This window comes from Eschrichtius robustus, chromosome 11 (assembly GCF_028021215.1).
Source record: "Eschrichtius robustus isolate mEscRob2 chromosome 11, mEscRob2.pri, whole genome shotgun sequence".
Lineage (NCBI taxonomy): Eukaryota > Metazoa > Chordata > Mammalia > Artiodactyla > Eschrichtiidae > Eschrichtius > Eschrichtius robustus.
Window position 1 is genome coordinate 43,300,240 of NC_090834.1, and position 18,716 is coordinate 43,318,955.

The window sequence follows — 18,716 nt, forward strand, 5'->3', positions numbered from 1 at the left end:
AAAGGTGGAGCCTCGTGTTTGGCTTGAAGAGCTGTCGGTCCACGTCTGTTGCGTGGGCTCTCAAATCCCCGTGGGTGTGGGCAGTGTGGTCGAGTGAAAGAGTCCTGGGCCTCACATCAAGAGATAGGGGTCCTGGCTACACCACTTCTTTGCATTTCAGCCCTGAGATGTAAAATGGGGGTGGTGACAGTGTACCCATCCATATCCTGGCTGATTATGACAATCAGGGGAGATGAATTGTGCGTGAAAGTTACATGGCAGTGGTGTTGGCTGTTTCGGAAGGTGGTGGTTTGACTTTTTCTCCCTCCTTACTTGGGACTTCTAGTGCTTGGCATGTCCCTTTGTGATTGGAGAGGCCCTCGGGGCCCGGTGGTAACAGGCCCACAAGGTCAAGGGCAGTTCTCTCATCTGTTGAGTGAGTGCAGCCCTGGGCCAAAGCCATTCAAATTCCTTCTTTAAGCTCACATATTGGTGATTTTTCAAACCATCATCCTTGACCTTGGGAGCTTTCTGGCTTACAGTAGTGTAGTGTCAACTCTGTATTCTACATAGGCCCTGAAATCATAACTACAGTGAGAATAATTACAGCTTGTGTTTATTGAGCATCTGTCACATGCCAGCTGCATGCTCAGTTCCCTTTTCTCTCACCAACTTTGGGAAGTCAGTGGTGGACTCCCAATCTTGCTGAAGAGGAAACTGAGGCCCAGTTCGAGCAACTTGCCAAGCTCTTCTAGTTGAGTTCTTTAGAGCACACCATTCTCATTTTAGTTATAACTATCCTATTGATTTTTTGTTTTGTTTTTGTGTTTTTGACTTAGAAAATAATGACTCTAAGCTCCTTGAGAGCAAATTTTAATAGCTGTCTTTTGTCTGTTCTCTGTGGTCTGTGTTCTTGATTGGCGTAATCCACCTTTTCCTGGGTGAGACTCTGGTTGTCCAGGCGAGCGTTTCCGTTCCAGTGGTGGACTCCTCGCGGGCCGCCTTCCTCTCCAGGTGCTTCCTGCACCCTCTGCCCCCCTCCGCTGTGGCGGAGTGGATAGATTGCACGCCCTGGAAATGGGAGCTGATTTTCTCTCCTCCCTACTTCTTTTTATTTCTAAAGGTTTCTGTTCGTCTTCTCTGGGCTGCATTCATTTTCCCTCTTTACTGCTGCAGTTTATTGCTCTCTACTGGCTCCTTTATTTTTATTTTTCAGACTTGCCCAAAATGCATCTTGATTTTGGTATCTTTAGATTTTTAAAGCCCTGTACTCTGTTACTGATGATTTCCCTCATTTTGCAGTATTCTAGTTGGTTGCAAGTCTATTTTGCAAGACCCTGCTTCTTTCGCTTCCATCGTTAAATTTTAATACTTTTCGGTTCCTACTCTTTTATAGAAATTTGTATTTCATTTTTTAGATTGTAGTAATGGACCTTCAGTGTCCTACAGTTTGACTTCCCATCGGACTGACTTGCTTTTAGAATCATAAGTTCATGGAGCAGAGGACAGCTTTCTGTTGTCCTGGCTCTTTCTTTAGAAGGCAGATCTGCCCGTGTCACTTTGGTGCTCTACACCCCTTCTCTGGCTCTTGTCGGATCAGTTCTGAACCCCTCATCACAGTGGCTAGCCCTCTCCTGCTGCCTCTTCACCCTTCTCTTCTCACCACCCACGACCGGCAGCTCTCCAACTTCTCGTTTCAGGACCCCTTTAAAAATTCTTAAAAACTAGTGAGATCCTCAAAGAGTTTTCAATTATGTGGATTATATTTAGCAATATTTACAATATTAGCAATCGAAATTGAAAAGATTTTAAAGTATTCATGAAATTAGTTCAAATATAGCAATAATAAACCCATGACATAACACAAATAACACTTTTAATGAAAAATAACTGTTTCTAAAGCAAAAAACATTTAATGAGAAGGGTGCCATTGTTTTACTTTTTTCCAGGTATCTTTAATGTCTGCCTTAATGGAAGACAGCTGGATTCTCATTGCTTTTGCCTTCATTCTGTTGCAGTATGTTGTGTTGGTTGAACTGTATGAAGCAAATACAGCCTTGCACGGAATGTAGTTGGAAAAGGGAGGAATGTTTAATAACCTTTTCAGTTAATTGTGGATAGTCTTTGAAACTACATCAGAGCTTGACAAGTGATAGTTTCTTAAAGGTTTGTTGCAGCATAGAATCTGAAACCATATATCAGTGAACTTCTCATATTCTGTTACATTAAAATCTTTTGGTCTGTCTTGCACTTTGAAAGGATCTTTTATGCATTTTGTAACATCATGCATGACTTATTTGGATACTATCACGTTTGTTAATGTCACTGCTGCTGTCCTCTGAAAAGCCAAGTACTGAGATGCTCTAAACCTCACAGTGGCCAATACAAGTTTTTCCAAATTTTAATGTTTGCTTGAAAGCTCAAATTTTTCTTTAGCAACAGATACTGTCAGTTTTCCTTGAAATAACAAGCTCACTTTATTCCTTCTAAAAATACCCAAATCTGAGTCACTGTAGTTTTTCTGTCAGTCATTCTTTCAGTTTAAAATGGTGTTCGGTGGAAAGGAGTGGCTAATTCTGCTTGCAGCTCAGTTGTACGAGTGCTTTTTCTTCCCCAAAACCAACCACCATACTTTGGCTTGTAGCCGAAGTGCTTTATGAGTGCTTCTCATTTTGTCACAAGGGATTTTAAAAAGTTGTGTACTCGAGGTTAATATTTAATGAAATTAATCATTTTTACTGCTTCATTAGGGTATTCTTAGATGAAATTGACCTTTTTTTTTTTTTTTAAACCATGAAAGTATGGCAGTAGAGAACACAATGACTACTAGTACAGTCAGATGCCACTGCCTTGACTCTTGCTAAGGCACCAGCAGTTTTCCCCACCATTGTTTTTGCACCATCAGTGAAAATATCACACTGTTGAAGATAGTTTTGACCTGGCAGCACCCTCCGAGAGGGTCTTGGACCATGCTTTGAAAACCACTGGATAAGAACAAACTGTCTTCATTCGTCTGCACACATTGGACGCTCTTGCTTCCCGTCTGCCTGGAACACTCTCTCCCTTCTTGTGTCTTTAAGTGTGCAGATACTCACATATGTATGTATGTATGTATACATGCATATATGTGCATGTGTCTGTCACTTCAGTTAATACTGGTTGTACTCATCATGTGCTTGTGGGTCTCTTCCAGTAGACGGTAGACTGTGAGCCAGGTTTCATAGTTATCTTGGGTGGCAGTAGCACCAAGTACCGTGCCTATTAAATGTTAACTTGTTTAATGTTGCCTGTCTTCATCATCATCGTATTATTATCATTTCAAGGGTTTGATAAATGTTTTTTGAACAAATGAAGAATTTGTGTTAGTATTTTCCCAGGGTTTCCTTAGAACATTCGTTCTCTGATATCAGTAAGTGTTAATCATGAAAGGGCATCTGTGGTTAAGTTGATTTGGGAAGTTCAAATAGGTATTTAATTGAAAGCTTTCCCATATTCTTTATTATATAATATGCATTGTGAATTTTTAAGGGAGATGGGAGGCTACAGAATGTAATATTTCTCCAGTTGAATAGCACGTGAACCTTCTTTTCTTGGTATATCTCATAGGATTAGTTTCCTTGGAATTTTCTTTGGGAAATAATTGTGTAGACTGGCTTTTCCGTTTTTACAGATTATTAAATTGATTACCCATGTTTATTCATGCATTAATTTATACCTCAGATATTTAATGAGTACTCCTTAAGGTTAGACGCTGGTAGATTTAGGCATACAATGGCAAGCAAAAAGAAAAAAACAGACTTTGAGAAAATAGTAATACACTATTTGTGTGAAGTAGATGGTTAAGTGGGAGATTCAAGTATCATCAACTGATCACCCGAAATGACAAGTGTTGTGTTGATGGTATGTTGGAAGGTACAGCTATCTGTTGGTATCCAGGAGAGTGGTTACAGGACTCCCGCAGATACCAAAATCCCCAGATGCTCAAGTTCCTTGTATAAAATGGCATAATATTTGCATATAACCTCTACATATCCTCCTGTATACTTTAAATCATCTCTAGATTACTTATAATACCCAATACAATGTAAATGCTATGTAAGTAGTCGTAAATACAATGTAAATGCTTTGTAAATAGTTGCCAGTGTGTGGCAAATATGTTTTGCTTTTTGGAACATTCTGGAAATTTTTTTTCTTTTTTCGAATATTTTTGGTCTGTGGTTGTCAAATCGGTGGATGTGGAACCTGCAGAGACAGAGGGTGGACTGTACACAGTGCTAAACCGTTTGCTTTTTGTTTTTTTCATTCTCAAAGCTCTGCTGGACCTGTTTAGGTATCCCTCCCAGCATTTTGCTACTGCTGGCATCCCTGTGATCCAAAAGACTGATGAAGAAGCTCAGTAATGATGGGGGCCATTTGCCCAGCCGTATCATCTGAGAGTATAGCGTGTTGGAGATAGGGTCTTTTAAAATGTGAGCCAACCTCTTCTTAGTGCCTGGCACATAGTAGGTGCTTTTATATGTTGATTGGCTGGACGAAGAGTGAATAAAATGTGCTCAGAGACTAAAGGATAAACCCCACGCTGTGGTCCCATTACTCCAGTGCCCGAGCTTGCTGCGTCGTACAGGGTGGGCTGAATAAAGCTGTATATATGCTTTTCATGCCCCTTGGCTCTGACCTGGCCCATGTTGGAGGGAATCAGTGACTCTTCTCTGCCCCAAAAAACAACACACGAAGCACATCCTCCTTTTTCTGTTTTGATCCAGTTCTGCCCATATGTTGCGGGAAAATGTTAATACACTCTTTATACGAAAATATTTAATCAAAGGATGTGATGTTGATACAGTAAAATTGGCCTTTGGTCCTCTGACTGCCTGGACGGACGATAGCAGGAGGGTTTTGCAACGCAATAGGCTTGGACTCTGGACTTCGGTAAGAAGATTAAGCCGCTGTTTAATGTGATGATTCATTCTGTGAAGTCACCTACAGAGAAATCAAACATTTCCATGCTTATTAACCAGAGCTCCTGGTTTTTGGTGTGTGGCCCACACCACTTTGGGCTGGATGCGCTCTGGGAATGCATAAAGACCTCCCTCTGGTCCCTCCTCCCCACTGCCACGTGTGGATAGAGAGACAGGAAAACATGTAGCAGCTCAGATTATCCTCTTGTTTCAAAGCCTGAAACTTCTTCAGCCACTTCATGTTCCTGCCAGAGTCTGAAAACTAATAGGCTTTAGAGAGGCGGAGGGTTGAGTGGAGTCACTTAGGGAATGGAATGCACCTGGGTGGCTGATTTTTCAGGTGTTGTTCTGAAACTGAATTAAGAAAATTCTCGGGGAGTTTTCTTGATTTCTAATTTTTATGATTCAGTTAGAGTTGCAGAAGTATGATGAGTTGCTAATTTAAAAAAATTTTTTTTTTGTTCCTTTGTAAAAGGAATTCACGTTAATTGTAGAAATTTGGAAAAATATCAAAAGACATAATGCTGAAAATTACCCATAATTCTAGTATTCAGAGATAATCACTACAAAACGTTTTGTTGTATTTGCATGCATTTTTATATGCATAATTAAGATCATTGTGTATAAATTTTGATTTCTACTTTTCCCATTTAACATATGAATATTTTATCTTGCATTGAGAGCAGTACAGCATGGGAGATTGTGTTAGTTTCCTGTGACTGCAAATTTCCACAAACTGGGTGGCTTAAAACCACAGAAATATATTCACTCAGTTCTGGAGGCCAGAAGTCTGAACCAAGGTATAAGGATTGTACTCCCTGTGGAGGCTCTAGGGGAGAATCCATTCCTTGACCCTCTCAGTTTCTGGTGGCTGCTGGCATTCCTTGGCTTGTGGCCCTATCTCTCCAATACCTGCCTCTGGTTTCACATGCCTTTCTTGTGTGTGTGTGTGTGTGTGTGTGTGTGTGTGTGTGTGTGTGGTCTCCCTCTGTCTCTCTTTGAGAGCATTTGTGATGGCATCTAGGGCCCACCCAATGATCGAGGATATCTCTCCATCTTAAGATTCTTCATCTGCAGAGATGCCTTTTTTATCTAAGGTAGCACATACAGGTTCTAGGGTTAGGACCTGTTATCTTTGGGGCCATCACTGTATTCAGACTATCACAGGATTTGAGAGTATGGACTTTTTTTTTTTTTTCTTTTTAGCTTCTGATGGTCTGCTTTATTTAATATCATGTTAATGTATGTTTTCTTCAATGGATATATATTTTTTTCTTTTTCAAATTCTTTTCCCATTTAGGTTGTTACATAATATTGAGCAGAGTTCCCTGTGTTCTACAGTAAGTCCTTGTTGGTTATCCATTTTAAATATAGCATTGTGCACATGTCAATCCCACACTCCCTAACTATCTCTTCCCCCCACCGTTCCCCCCTGGTAACCATAAGTTCATTCTCTAATTCTGTGAGTCTGTTTCTGTTTTGTAAATAAGTTCATTTGTATCATTTCTTTTTAGATTCCACATATAAGTGATGCCATACAATATTTCTCTTTCTCTGTCTGACTTACTTCACTCAGTATGATAATCTGTGGGTCCATCCATATTGCTGCAAATGGCATTATTTCATTCTTTTTAATGGCTGAGTAATATTCCATTGTATATATGTACCACATCTCCTTTATCCATTCCTCTGCTGATGGACATTTAGGTTGCTTCTATGTCTTGGCTATTGTAAACAGTGCTGCAGTGAACATTGGGGTGCATGTGTCCTTTCGGACCATGTTTTTCTCCAGATATAAGCCCAGGAGTGGGATTGCAGGATCATATGGTAGCTCTATTTTTAGTTTTTTATAGGAACCTCCACACTGTTTTCCATATTGGCTGTACCAATTTACATTCCCACCAACAGTGTGGGAGGGAGGGTTCCCTTCTCTCCACACCCTCCAGCATTTGCTGTTTGTGGATTTTTTGATGATAGCCATTCTGACTGGTATGAGGTGATATTTCATTGTATTTTTGATTTGCATTTCTCTAATACTTAGCAATGTTGAACATCTTTTCATGTGCTTCTTGACCATCTGTATGTAAGAGCATGGACTTTTGAGTCAGACTGTGTGGGCTCAAATCCCTGTGTGGTCTCTTACTAGCAGGATGATCTTGAGCAAGTGTCTTAACACTTGGTGCTCCATTTTCTGATCTGTAAAGTGGGAATAATAACAGTACCTACTGGAAATTCCCTGGTGGTCCAGTGGTTAGGGATGTGTGCTTCCACTGAAGGGGGCATGGGTTCCATCTCTGGTCAGGGAACTAAGATCCTGCATGCCGTGCAGCGCAGCCTAAAAATAAAAATAAAAATAACAGTATCTACCTAAGTAGATTAAGAAGGTTCATATATGTAAAGCACCTGATAAGCTTAGGACAGTTCCTGGCCCATGTAAGGATTAACTGTTATTATTGTAGTTGTTACTTTTATTAGAAATTCTTTGTAAAATGTCATTTTTATGGCTGTGTAAAACTTTATTCATGAATCTACCATAATTTGTCTAATCATTTCCTTTTCTTGGCTATTAACTTTATTTCAAAATTTTTAAATCTCATATATAACCCTGCCATGGATATCTTTGAGCATTAAGTTTTGTCCCCATTTCAGATTCATTCCCTAGTGTAGAGGTCTGAAAATGGAATTACAACATTAAAGGGTGTGTACAATTTTAAGCCATTTAATAAGAATTTGTCAAATTGCTTCCAGAAAGATTGTGCCTGTTATACTCCTACCAGTGGTTGAATGATGAGAATGCCCGCTTTGCTGTGGCCAGACCTGCATCAAGTGTTATCATTTTAAACACTCTCCGGTATTTTGACATGGTCTGCCCCTTAAGGCTGAAGTGTAACATAGCAAAAGGAGTCAACATAGTAGTTCCTTTGATAAGGAGTGTTCTTGCAAGGCAAGAAAGCTTCTAATGAGAAATGAAATCCTTGCTTTGTCCAATTTCCAAGTGCCGCCTCCATCCTGTTATGAAGCCTGGAAACTTCCTGAGTGTTTTCGAGGTTACAGGGCGGGATGTTGGGGGAGAGGTTATGTCAGCAGCAGGACAGTGCTAGGTACACAAGGATTTTCATAAAACAGTTTTGTTTCCGTTCTCAAACTTGGACATTGAAAACTCTGAGCACTTGATGGGATGAGGGAGGCACACTTGAACAAAAAACCCTGATGAATTTAATCCCTTTACAACTGAAGCCATTTGAGGGACAGGAGGATGGGGGAGGGAGGGAGCAGCTCCTGCACTGCCTGCAAGGTCAGATGGGAGACCAGCCTTGGGAAGGGCTGAGGGAACAGTCTGCACCTGCACCTTCACTCTTTTTAATGGCTGAGTAATATTCCATTGTATATATGTACCACATCTCCTTTATCCATTCCTCTGCTGATGGACATTTAGGTTGCTTCCATGTCTTGGCTATTGTAAACAGTGCTGCAGTGAACATTGGGGTGCCTGTATCCTTTCCTTTACCAGGGGTGTCCGTTGCCATCTGGTCTTGCCCAGGCTCCTGGGCTGCAGAGGAAGAGCTGGGGTCTCAACTGAGTGAGAGGCAGGGCAGTGGTTTTTTTCTCCAGCAGTGAACTGATATGAGTGTACAGTGCACAACAGGTACAGCTGGTCACACATGAATTCCACAGTATCCAAACCAGTTGTAGTCGGCGGTATGGTGGCCCCAAAGATGGGTTTTGCTCTTTACATTTTCTTATATTATTGTTGTATATTTAAGTTTGGTTCTAATATGCTATTGGATTCGGTTTGCTAGTAGTTTGTCGAGTATTTGATTAGAAAGAACTCTTGAGAATGAGGAGATTTTACATTGGCTTCATTTACTCTTTTATGTGTGTCCCTACTCATATCAGGGCCCTGGAAGGCAGAAATTGAGAAGCAGCTTATGTATTTTGTATACCTGTGTTAGGAAATGTAGTATATCCTGTTGCTCCCTCCCTCCAGGGTGATCTCCCTTAAACCGCATCATTATGTTGCCTTGGCAACTGCTATTTGTTATGCTTTTCTTTTCAGAAAAAGTTGTGTAACCTTTTCCAAATAAGGTCCAAGTAATGTGACCTTATTTGGAAAAACGGTCTTTGTAGATGTAATTAAGATAAGGATTTTCTTTTAAAAAAGAAATTAAGGTTTTATTCTAATGAGAGTCCACCAAGATTTCTACGCAAGAAGTGACGTGATTTAATTAGCATTGCTTAAAGATCTTGTTGTTCTTTCTTTTTTTTTTGGCACCGCCATGTGGCATGTGGGATCTTAGTTCCCTGACCAGGGATGGAACCCGTGCCCCCTGCAGGGGAAACTCGGAGTCTTAAGCACTGGAATGCCAGGGAAGTCTCAAGATAAGGATTTTTGAGATGAAGTCATCTTGGATTCTCTAGTGGGCCCTAAATGCGATGACAAGTGTCCTTATAACAAATAAGAAGAAAGAGATTTTACACACACACACACACACACACACACATGCACACACGCACACACACACACACAGAGAAGGCAGTGAAGTGGAGGAGTGGTGTGGCCCCAAGCCAAGGAAAGCCAGCAGACACGAGAAGCTGGAAAAGACAGGGAGCAGTTTCTTCCCTAGAGTCTCTGGAGGGAGTGTGGCCCTGCCGACGCCTTGATTTCAGGCTTCTGGCCCCCAGAACTGTGACAGAATAAATTTCTGTTGTGTTATGCCACCCAGTTTGTGGTAATTTATTATGGCAGCTGCAGGAAACTTGTACACCAGTCTGTGCTCTGTTCAACAAGACAGTTCCACTGATCGTGTGCTTGGCTGTGTAGCAATGTCGTAAGCAGTAAAAGCTGCAAAGCTGCTCTTAATTTCTGTACTTATTGTGAGCCAACAGCAAAGGGGTGGTGGATGGCACTGGTTTGCAGACTACCCTCTGAGTGCCACAGGTCCTGTCTCCCTCCCTGGTTTTGTGGACAAGGAAACTGAGGCCTGGAGAGGAGAAAGTGGGGCTGAGTTTAGAGCACAGGTGCCTCTGCTGCTTGGAATGGACAGATAGGATGTGGCAGGGGGCCCGGGGGCCAGGTCTGGGGTGAGCGGACAGGATTGCTGCCCTTCAGCCTGTCCTGCAGGCCCGCTGGTGTCCCTGTGGCTGTTCTGCACCCTGCGGAGTGAAAGTTGATGCTCCAATGAGCCCCTGGAGCACTGAGCTGCCTAAAAGGCCCGGAAGCCAGGAGATACTTGTGAAGCCTTTGCTGCAGCTAATGAGCCAAGAGTAGCAGGCAAAGCACCCTGTCAAGGGTAAAAGTCACAGCTTGATGTCGACTTAATTTCTAGCTGACTGCTTTAGTCTTTGTGGTTTGGGTCATATTTTCTCTCTGTAGCCCAATTTTAACATTCTACATTTTCAGAGAGGTAATTATCTCTTAGAGAATATGGGATTAGACTACAGTCATCTTGACTCTTAATGCTGCTTGAATAAAGTCCATCCAGCTTAACCTGGCATTCAGACCCCCTGAAGAACCTTCTACTCTCCAGCCCTGCCTCCCAGCCCTCTGTTTCACACACCCTCATCTTTGAACTTCACGAAAACCATGCTCCCTAGTAGAGGGGACTAGAAGGTGTTAGAGTCTTGAAGCCCTACAGTAGGTGAGTTCATGGTTGACCAACTCAAGAACCAATTGAAAAATAGGTCAGGGGGATAGAGGGCATAAATCTTTCAAGATCTCAGGGGAAAAAAATGTTCACATTTACTGAAGTAGACTCTAAAGGCAGCACAAACAGCTAGTACCAGTCACTAGCATATGAGCTAAGTCATCTGGTCTACCATCCGGCTCAGTTGAGCCACCAGATGACTGTAGCCACATGAGTAAACCAGAAGAAAAACCACCCCGCTGAGCCCAGCACTAATTGCTGACCCACAAACCATGAGTAAATAAAATGTTTATTGTTTAAGACAAAAAAAAGCACAGCACAGTAAATCAAGACTTATCCTTGAGTTATTACATTTCTCTTTTTAGTAATGATAGGCATCATACAGTTACTCAATTATTCCTTACTTGCTATAGACACTTTCAGAGTCTCCCACCTTTGTATTTCATTGAAAGTCTTGTTTTGTTTTGTTATGGATAGTACCCGTATTAAGAGCCCCTTTTCCCCAGTATCTGGGTCTCCATCTTAATATTTAATACTGCTGGGATTTTATGAATTATTTGTTGGATCTACTCTCTGGGTTTCCCACATCTCTCTCTTCCTTTCCTCTCAGGTATTATGGGACAGTAGTTCAGAGGCCCAGGTCACTCCCTCTCATCTTTTATTTTTCCCAAGGCTTTGTTTCAGAAGCCTTTATTTCTTTACTCTCTGCTTGTGTTTGTTTTCTTAGTCCCAACCCTGGATCTCTTATTTTTAAATAAGTAATTTTTGTTTGCAAGGAACAGAAATGCTCTCAAGCCAGCTGTAGTTAGCAGAGGGTCTGTTGCAGGAATTTCAGGAATGCAGGGAGCAGGCTGGAGCAGGAAGGCTCCTCTAGTTCAAGGGCTGTGCAGTCCTGTTCATCTCGCGCGCGCGCGTGTGTGTGTGTGTGTGTTTGTGTGTGTGTTTCTCTGGATCAGGGCTCACCGCTGCCTGCCTAAGTTTGCATGTCTTCATTCTCAAATGAGGAAAGAAGGAAGGGAGGGAGGCAATGTGGCTGCTGGAAACACACCAGTCACTCGGGGGAGGGGGGTGACTGACGCGAACGGACTTGGCGGGGGTGTCACAAAAAAGAGGTCTGTGGAGGGTAGTCCCACCAAACCTATTATACCTCTTTTTCTGATTTCTCAACAGGCATAACCCAAGTCACCTTTCCTGGAAATCAGTTTGCTGAAACTATTGAAACAGCAGTTCTTGAAGAAAAGGTAAATAGAAATGAATTTGTGTCTACTAAAATTCTCTTAAGAGGGAAACCCGTGTTTGGAGGGTTGACCATCCCTGTCGTTCCTTAAACACACCCAGTTCTGTATGTATTATTTTACCTTCCTCTGCCTGGCCAAGTTCCTAGTCATCCCTCAAGGCCTTTATCAAGTGCTGCCTGTTTTTGAACCCCACAATACTCTCTCCTTCTTACTGACACGTATCCCAACGGGCTGTACGTTACCATTCGTGCCCCTCCTCTGACCGTTCTCCTGTGGCTGTATGGAATGTAGGCGCTCCTTCTCTGTGACCCCCACCCCGTCATAGCACTTCCACACTTGATTATAGTTGCCTGTTTGCGTGTTTTCCCCAGTTACTTCCTCGAGACATATCTGAATTGTGCCTTGGATATAGTAGATGCTCCATAAACGTTTATTGAATTGACAGTGAATTGGTCTCCATTCTAGACGGTCAGCTCCCATGTGGATTCACTTTGTACCTCCACCACTCCACCCTTGTAGGGCCTGTACTATATATCCTTCTCAAATCGATTCTATTCTTTGAGCGTTCATCAGAAATTGTTAATCTTCTCTAGTTGTCCTTTGTGTTTTGGCTGTTGGTGAAATGAAGCAAAGCTTTTATATCTAGTTTTTATTTTTCATGGGCAATTTGGGTCCATGTTAAGAGCAGTAACCCAGAAGCGGGAGGGGAAGGGAGGTGACAGGCAGGTCAGGGAACCAGTGACGGTGGGAGCATGGCTCCCCACCCTGCCTCTGCCTCCCTGTGGTTGGTGTTGAATGGGATTACTCGAGGTGGGGTTTGGTCATGCCCCTCTTGTCTGCTGGATGGCAGACCCCCTCCCCCATCCATCCATCCATCTATCCATCCATCCATCCATCTATCCATCCATCCATCTATCCATCCATCTATCCATCCATCCATCCATCCATCCATCCATCCATCCATCCATCCATCCATCCGTATGATCTTCCGAGCTACCTCAATCAACGGACAGTTGCATCTGAACCCACCTCCCTGCTCCAAACCTTTTTTGCTTTAAATCATTGAGTCAGCAGATTCCTTTTCTCACCTGCTTTTACTGCACCTGCTGAATATCCCGAAGACGTTCCTCACTAATGTAGGAATGTCATGTAATGTTATCTGTTTTGTTGGTCACCATCCTCTTAAGAGGACTTGTCCCAGCCTTTCCTACCTGACAGTAACCAGCAGTTGTCTCTTCCATTTGAGGAGTTCTTCTCCTTTTAGAGGGTGCTTCTACACACAGCACCAGAGTTTCTTCTCCCACCAATTCTAGGAAACAGGCAGGGGCAAACGGTAACTTCCCGTTTCAGTAAACAGGCTCAGAGCAGCTAGGCGTCCTGCGTGAGGCCACGTCACCAATGCGAATGGCATCTGGTTTTTCTCTCCCCTGCACCATCTTGCGCATTCCCCTTGGAAGCAGCCGCTGCTGTCACAGAACCCAGGGGCTCTGTCTCACCCACTCCAGTGTTCCTCTCAGTGGGGGGAGCTTTGGCCTGCTGTGGAGAGATGCCGTCTGACCCTGGTGTTTCCCCTACCCCCAGCCAGGCCGCTTTCTTGAAAAAGTAGGTCTCTTCCTCCCGAGACCTTCCAATCAGTCTTATAAGTTTTATTTTGGTTGGGGCTTATTTAAATGCAGGAAATTTAATTAGTTTACATGAATGCTGTGCTGTCTTACTCTAGCAATACATAGGAAGACACTAACAGGGGCTAGAGCAGCTTAATCTAGCTGTATCTAATGATTTTCTTTCCTTGCCTTCTCCTTTAAATAATTGCAAATGGTGCCATCAATCAAGGTGGCAGAGCACACTGCTTTATTGCCATGTAGAATTGTTTAGTTAAATGTGATTTTTTAAAAAATGGCTCAACTTTTAATTAGAAAGCAGATTGTCAAATAGATTGGAAAATAGACCCATCATGATAGGAAACCAGGTTCTGGTCCAGAAGGAAGCATGTTAACTTAAGAGCAGGATGTGATTTCAGTGAGTCATTGTTTTCCTAAAATAGGCCGTCTTCTCTGGTCTTTATTTGAGAGAGAGACCTTCCTGTACATCTGTACCGCCTTAGATTAACATTTTCCTGGGGGAGATTCTACTTGGAATCCCCCGAACAGGGTGGTACACCAGCAGTGTAACTGTCAGGGCACAGGGCTAGATACCGAGACCCTTCTACCTGAAACATCAGTGTCAAGAAATCAGCAAACCTGTTATGTTGCTTGTAATTGAAGAAATTATTAGGCTACATACTTTACTTCCCATTGTGGTGTGATGCAAATCCCATTTTACTGTTAACAGGACTGTTTTCTTAGCCCCAAAGCTGGTATCTGCTTTACTACTGAAGATCATCTTAGAAGCAGCTTGCACATGTCCTGGCCGAGTTTGGCCCCATGAGCTCTCTGTGTGGTGCACCCCACCTTGAGCTGGCACAGTGGTGGACACACGAGCACCCCGAGAGGAAGGTGGGAAGGGTCACCTGTGAGAACGGCCCCAGGCGTCCATCACTCCACACGGCTCCTCTGTGCTTTGTACCTCCTTTTATACGTTTGATAGCAGTTAGTGAACTTGGATAGGTCATGGGCACCTCAATTTCAACTCTTGCTCTCCTTCTATCACAGCCCCTTTCCAGACCTCCCTTCCCCCCATTTCGTTAAGGTGCACAGCTGTTAATTCACTTTCTCAGGCCATTAACTGGGGAGTCATCTGTTATCCTCACCTTTCTCTTCCTCCAAATCACCAAGTCCTAGTGGTACTTCTAAAGCAGATCCTGAATTCTTCTGCTGCCCTTCCACATCCTTCTCCCAAGTCCAGTGACACTGTCATTTGCCTGAGTCACTGCAAAGGCCTTTGAACGGTTGCCCTGCTTCCACTCTCACTCCATTCTGCTCACCATGTTGGACCCAGGGGATCTTTAACAATGCTTGTCATATCATTTCACTCCCTTGCTCAAAGCTGTCAGTGACCTCCTCCCGCACTGGGACGGATCCCACGTGCCCAGCATGGCCCACAGAGGGGACTGTGCGATCTGGGCCCCGGGCCTGGCTGGAGATCCCACAGCATTGATGCCATCATGTTGAAGTAACTTGTGAGATGCTTTGCCCTTTCACTTTTGACTTCCTCGGCAGATCGCAGTGACTGATTTTCCAAGTCCCGTTCCATGCAGTGGAATGCTCCCGGGGGACTTTACACTGGGGAGATCCTGGACGTTTGATTTTACAGTAGGGATTCTGTAGGCTGGGTCTCGACTTCTGAGGCTCCCTCCTGGATGGCAGTGATCTGATTCAGACATGCAAGTCCTTTCATCAATTCCCACGGGTGTGGGACTCAAAATTCCACAGACTCTCAAGTTTAAGGCCTGACTGCAGGCTATCTACCAGTAATCACAGGGATGTCATTACAAGTTACTGGGAAAAAAAAAAAAAAAACCAGGGTAATGGTGTGATTTCAAGGATTGAAGGTGATGCGATGGCCACTGTCTCTAACTTACAAGGTGCCTTCCTCCCTCAGAAGAGGCAAAACCCACCTGCATCTAAGGTGGAAGCCCACCAAGGTCAGTCACAGGGTTCTCAACCTCCTAAATATGGTTCAGTGGGTCATCTCCAAAACTACTTCCAATACAAAATAAATGGCAAAGTGCAACTTACTTAAATTTAATGAGAATTTAATACATAATACTATGTATTGTTTGCTAATGCTGAACTTTTCTATTTTCATGAACTTTCAATAATTCATGAAGTTGTACATAATTTTAAGAATAAATCTCAAGATTAAGGTTATCTTGAATAAATTTCATCTAGATAAAACCACAAAAAAAAAAATGAAATGTGATTGATGTTAAATTACAGTCCATCCTCCATGCGGGTTCTGCACTGGGGGATTCAACCAACCACGGATCGAAAATATTTGGAAAAAAAAAAGCCAGAAAGTTCCGAAAAGCAAAAGTTGAATTTGCCACATACCAGCCTATTCACATAGCATTTACATTGTATTAGGTATTACAAGTAATTTAGAGATGATTTAAAGTATATGGGAGGATGTGCCATAGCTTATATGCAAATACTATGCCATTTTATATAAGGGACTTGGGTACATGGGGGAGGCGGGGTCCTGGAACCCACCCCCTGCGGATCCCGAGGGACGACTTTACCGCAGGCTGGAGTTTCTGGATGAGTGCCTCGTCCTCCACTAGGAGTCTGGCTGCCTCGCCACGCACGCAGTGGTGTGTTCCAGGCTCCCGTGGAGCGTGGACTTACACAGGCCCTTGGGTTTCCCGTAGAATTTGGAAACAGTACTCTAAGAGTGCACTGTCACCACCATCTTGAATTCGTGACAGTTGTTAATTGCCAGGAATCTAGATGTTTAATTATCAGTCACTGTTAGCTTGGCTTTCTCATTATTAGTTCAGCACCATTTGGTTGGTTGTTTACCTTGAAGAGTGAAGTGGTGCATATTTACACCAGGGATGTTTTCTGGCTAACAAGTTTCCAACAACTGGACTTTAAAACATGTGTGAGATGTAAACGAGTCATCCATACCCCTTTCCTGAAGCAGACATGCACCTCTCCTGCATTTGCTTCTACAGTGATTCTTCACAGCTAACCACTGCATATGTTTTGCTGGGAAGGGGAAAGTGTGTGGGGCGGGTCCACACCCATCCATGGGCAGTGTAGAGGGATTTAGAAGTGTCTGTACTATTTAGGGCTTGAGAAAGCGGCGAGGTAAGGCAGGGAAACACAGGTTAGGCTGTTGCAGAAATCCGCATGAACCAGACGAGGGCCTACTGGTAGTGGGGATGGAGCAGGACGATGTGTTGAGAGATGTTTAGGAAGAGGGACTGGTAGGTCTTGGGGGACAATTTGATACAGGGAATTGGGGGGGGTAGGGGAGACATCGAGGAAAACCCCCAAACCTCTGGCTTGGGCAACATTAGCAAGCGGAACAGGCTTAGATCGTTCACCAAATACTTACTGAACCCCTGGTCGGGGAGGTGGACAGAAATGATGAACTCTAAAAAGAAAAGGTGGAACGAAAGAAAGGTTATTTTAAAGGTGTAGAAGTAGGCGAAAGGGCACCTAATTTTGACTAAGGGGATCAGACAGGTTTTCTCAGCAGAGAGAGTGTGTAATGCAGGCCAAGACGAGAAGACCCAGGCATAAGTGCGCATTGGCTTGTTCTGTACCTCGAGCAGCGGGACAGGAGTAACGGCTGCTTGATGCCACGTAGGGGACGGGGCTGCACTCTGCACACGGGGCCTCGGAGGCCCGGCCAAGTTCACACTGTGTGTCGTTGGCCCTGAGGCCACCGAAGGCTTGTTAGTTGGAGGACTAAGATGAGACCTCGGTTTAAGTGAACTCGTTCTGTCTGGAGACTGAGGAACGGGGAGGCTGGAAGCAGGAAGATGTGCGGGGTGAGACGGTGAGGGTGGGGAGGATAGACGGGCTCTGGGTATGGGTGCAGCATTGATTTCATTTGAAGGTGGGGGGTGGGTGGGATCTGGAGTCAGGGCAGGAGGAGAATAATCAGGCCCTGGTGAGGGCGGCGGGGGGAAGCGGAGGTGACTGAGACCAGGGCTGCCTGAGGAAGCAGCCTCACCGTGGTCAGTGGGGTCTCTGTGGCGCCTGCAGATGGGCCACAGGCAGAATCAGCAAGCCTGATTTTGTCTTCAGCGCTCCAAAGCCTCTTGTTCTGTGCCCTTTGCCCAAACCGTCCTCATCCACTGTTCAGGTTCGTAAAACCGGCTTAAGGTTCAGCAAACAAGACGGCCTTCAAATTAAAGATCAAATATGTATCACTTCGTTAGTGGCAAACCCCGCTTCAGCAGCCCGAGCTCATTGTCTGATGGGGTCCTTCTCCTCCCCCGACCCCAAGCTGACCCTTCGGAGACTCCAGAGAACACCTGGCATGCCACTGGGTAAATATTGGAGAGCAGCCCAGTTTACTGCCTGCCTTTTGCAGAGTATTTGGATTTTGGCAGCAGTCAGGGCCTGCAGTGAAGCACAAATGGTGGGCTTTGAGCCTTCGCCAGTGGGTCTGTAACGCCCTCTTTGGAGTGATCTTCTCGCTCACCGGCTGACAGCCACAGGCCCCCGTGACCCTGCATCGCGGTGCTGCAAAGGCACACTCGTTTCAGGCACCCTCCTGCCCTAGTCCTGCTCGAGGCTTGCTCCCACCTTCTTCTGTGGCCTCTGCTCTCTAATCAGACATGCAGCCCCTTGTAATGCTGTCTGTATTACATCACGTCCCCCGCTCTCTGTCACCTTATGCTGCTTTGTCTTTCTTCATAGCACTTCACTCCTTGACACACTACATATTTATTTGTCTCTCGTCTGCCTCCTTTTCCTGGAATGTACGTTCCGTCAGAGCCAGAACTTTGTGTTGTGCATTATTCCGTCCCCACTGCCCGGACAGTGCCTAGCGCATCGAGGTGAATCAGTAACTAATGAGATGGACCAGTCAGTTCATCCCTCTGTATATGCACGCAGTTGAGCAGTGCCTGGCATGTGGTAGGTGCCCGCTAAGTGTTTGATGGAATGAATTGGCGAGTGAGTGACTCTGTGTGTGATTGGCTCGTCCCCAACACTTAGGTGCCCAGCAAGTGTCTGTGGAATAAATGAATGGATGTGAGAGCTTGCCCGTCTCTTTCTGAAGCTGGCCCTCTGGGTGGGGTGAGCCCCAGTCTCTGTATCTGAGGAAGGCCCAGGCGTGCAGTCGTGGGCGCATGTAGTTGCGGCTGCTGTTTGCATTTGATGCTTCCGTCAATCCCTCACTCTCTCTCAGTATGTCTGCCATCAGCCAGGCGCTGTAATTACCTTGCTGTGATTTAGCTTAGGGATGAATTTTTCATTTTAAAAATGCCATAACCA

At 44.3% G+C, this 18,716-nt stretch overlaps 1 protein-coding gene across 1 annotated transcript in view; it reads left to right on the plus strand.

Annotated features, from left to right (window-relative positions):
* SMCO4 (single-pass membrane protein with coiled-coil domains 4) overlaps nucleotides 1-18,716 on the plus strand; it is a 70,786-nt gene that overhangs the window by 38,248 nt on the left and 13,822 nt on the right. The window contains exon 2 of the mRNA XM_068555199.1: nucleotides 11,753-11,823. The gene's annotated coding sequence lies outside the window, so the exon portion shown is untranslated. The remainder of the gene's footprint in view (nucleotides 1-11,752; nucleotides 11,824-18,716) is intronic.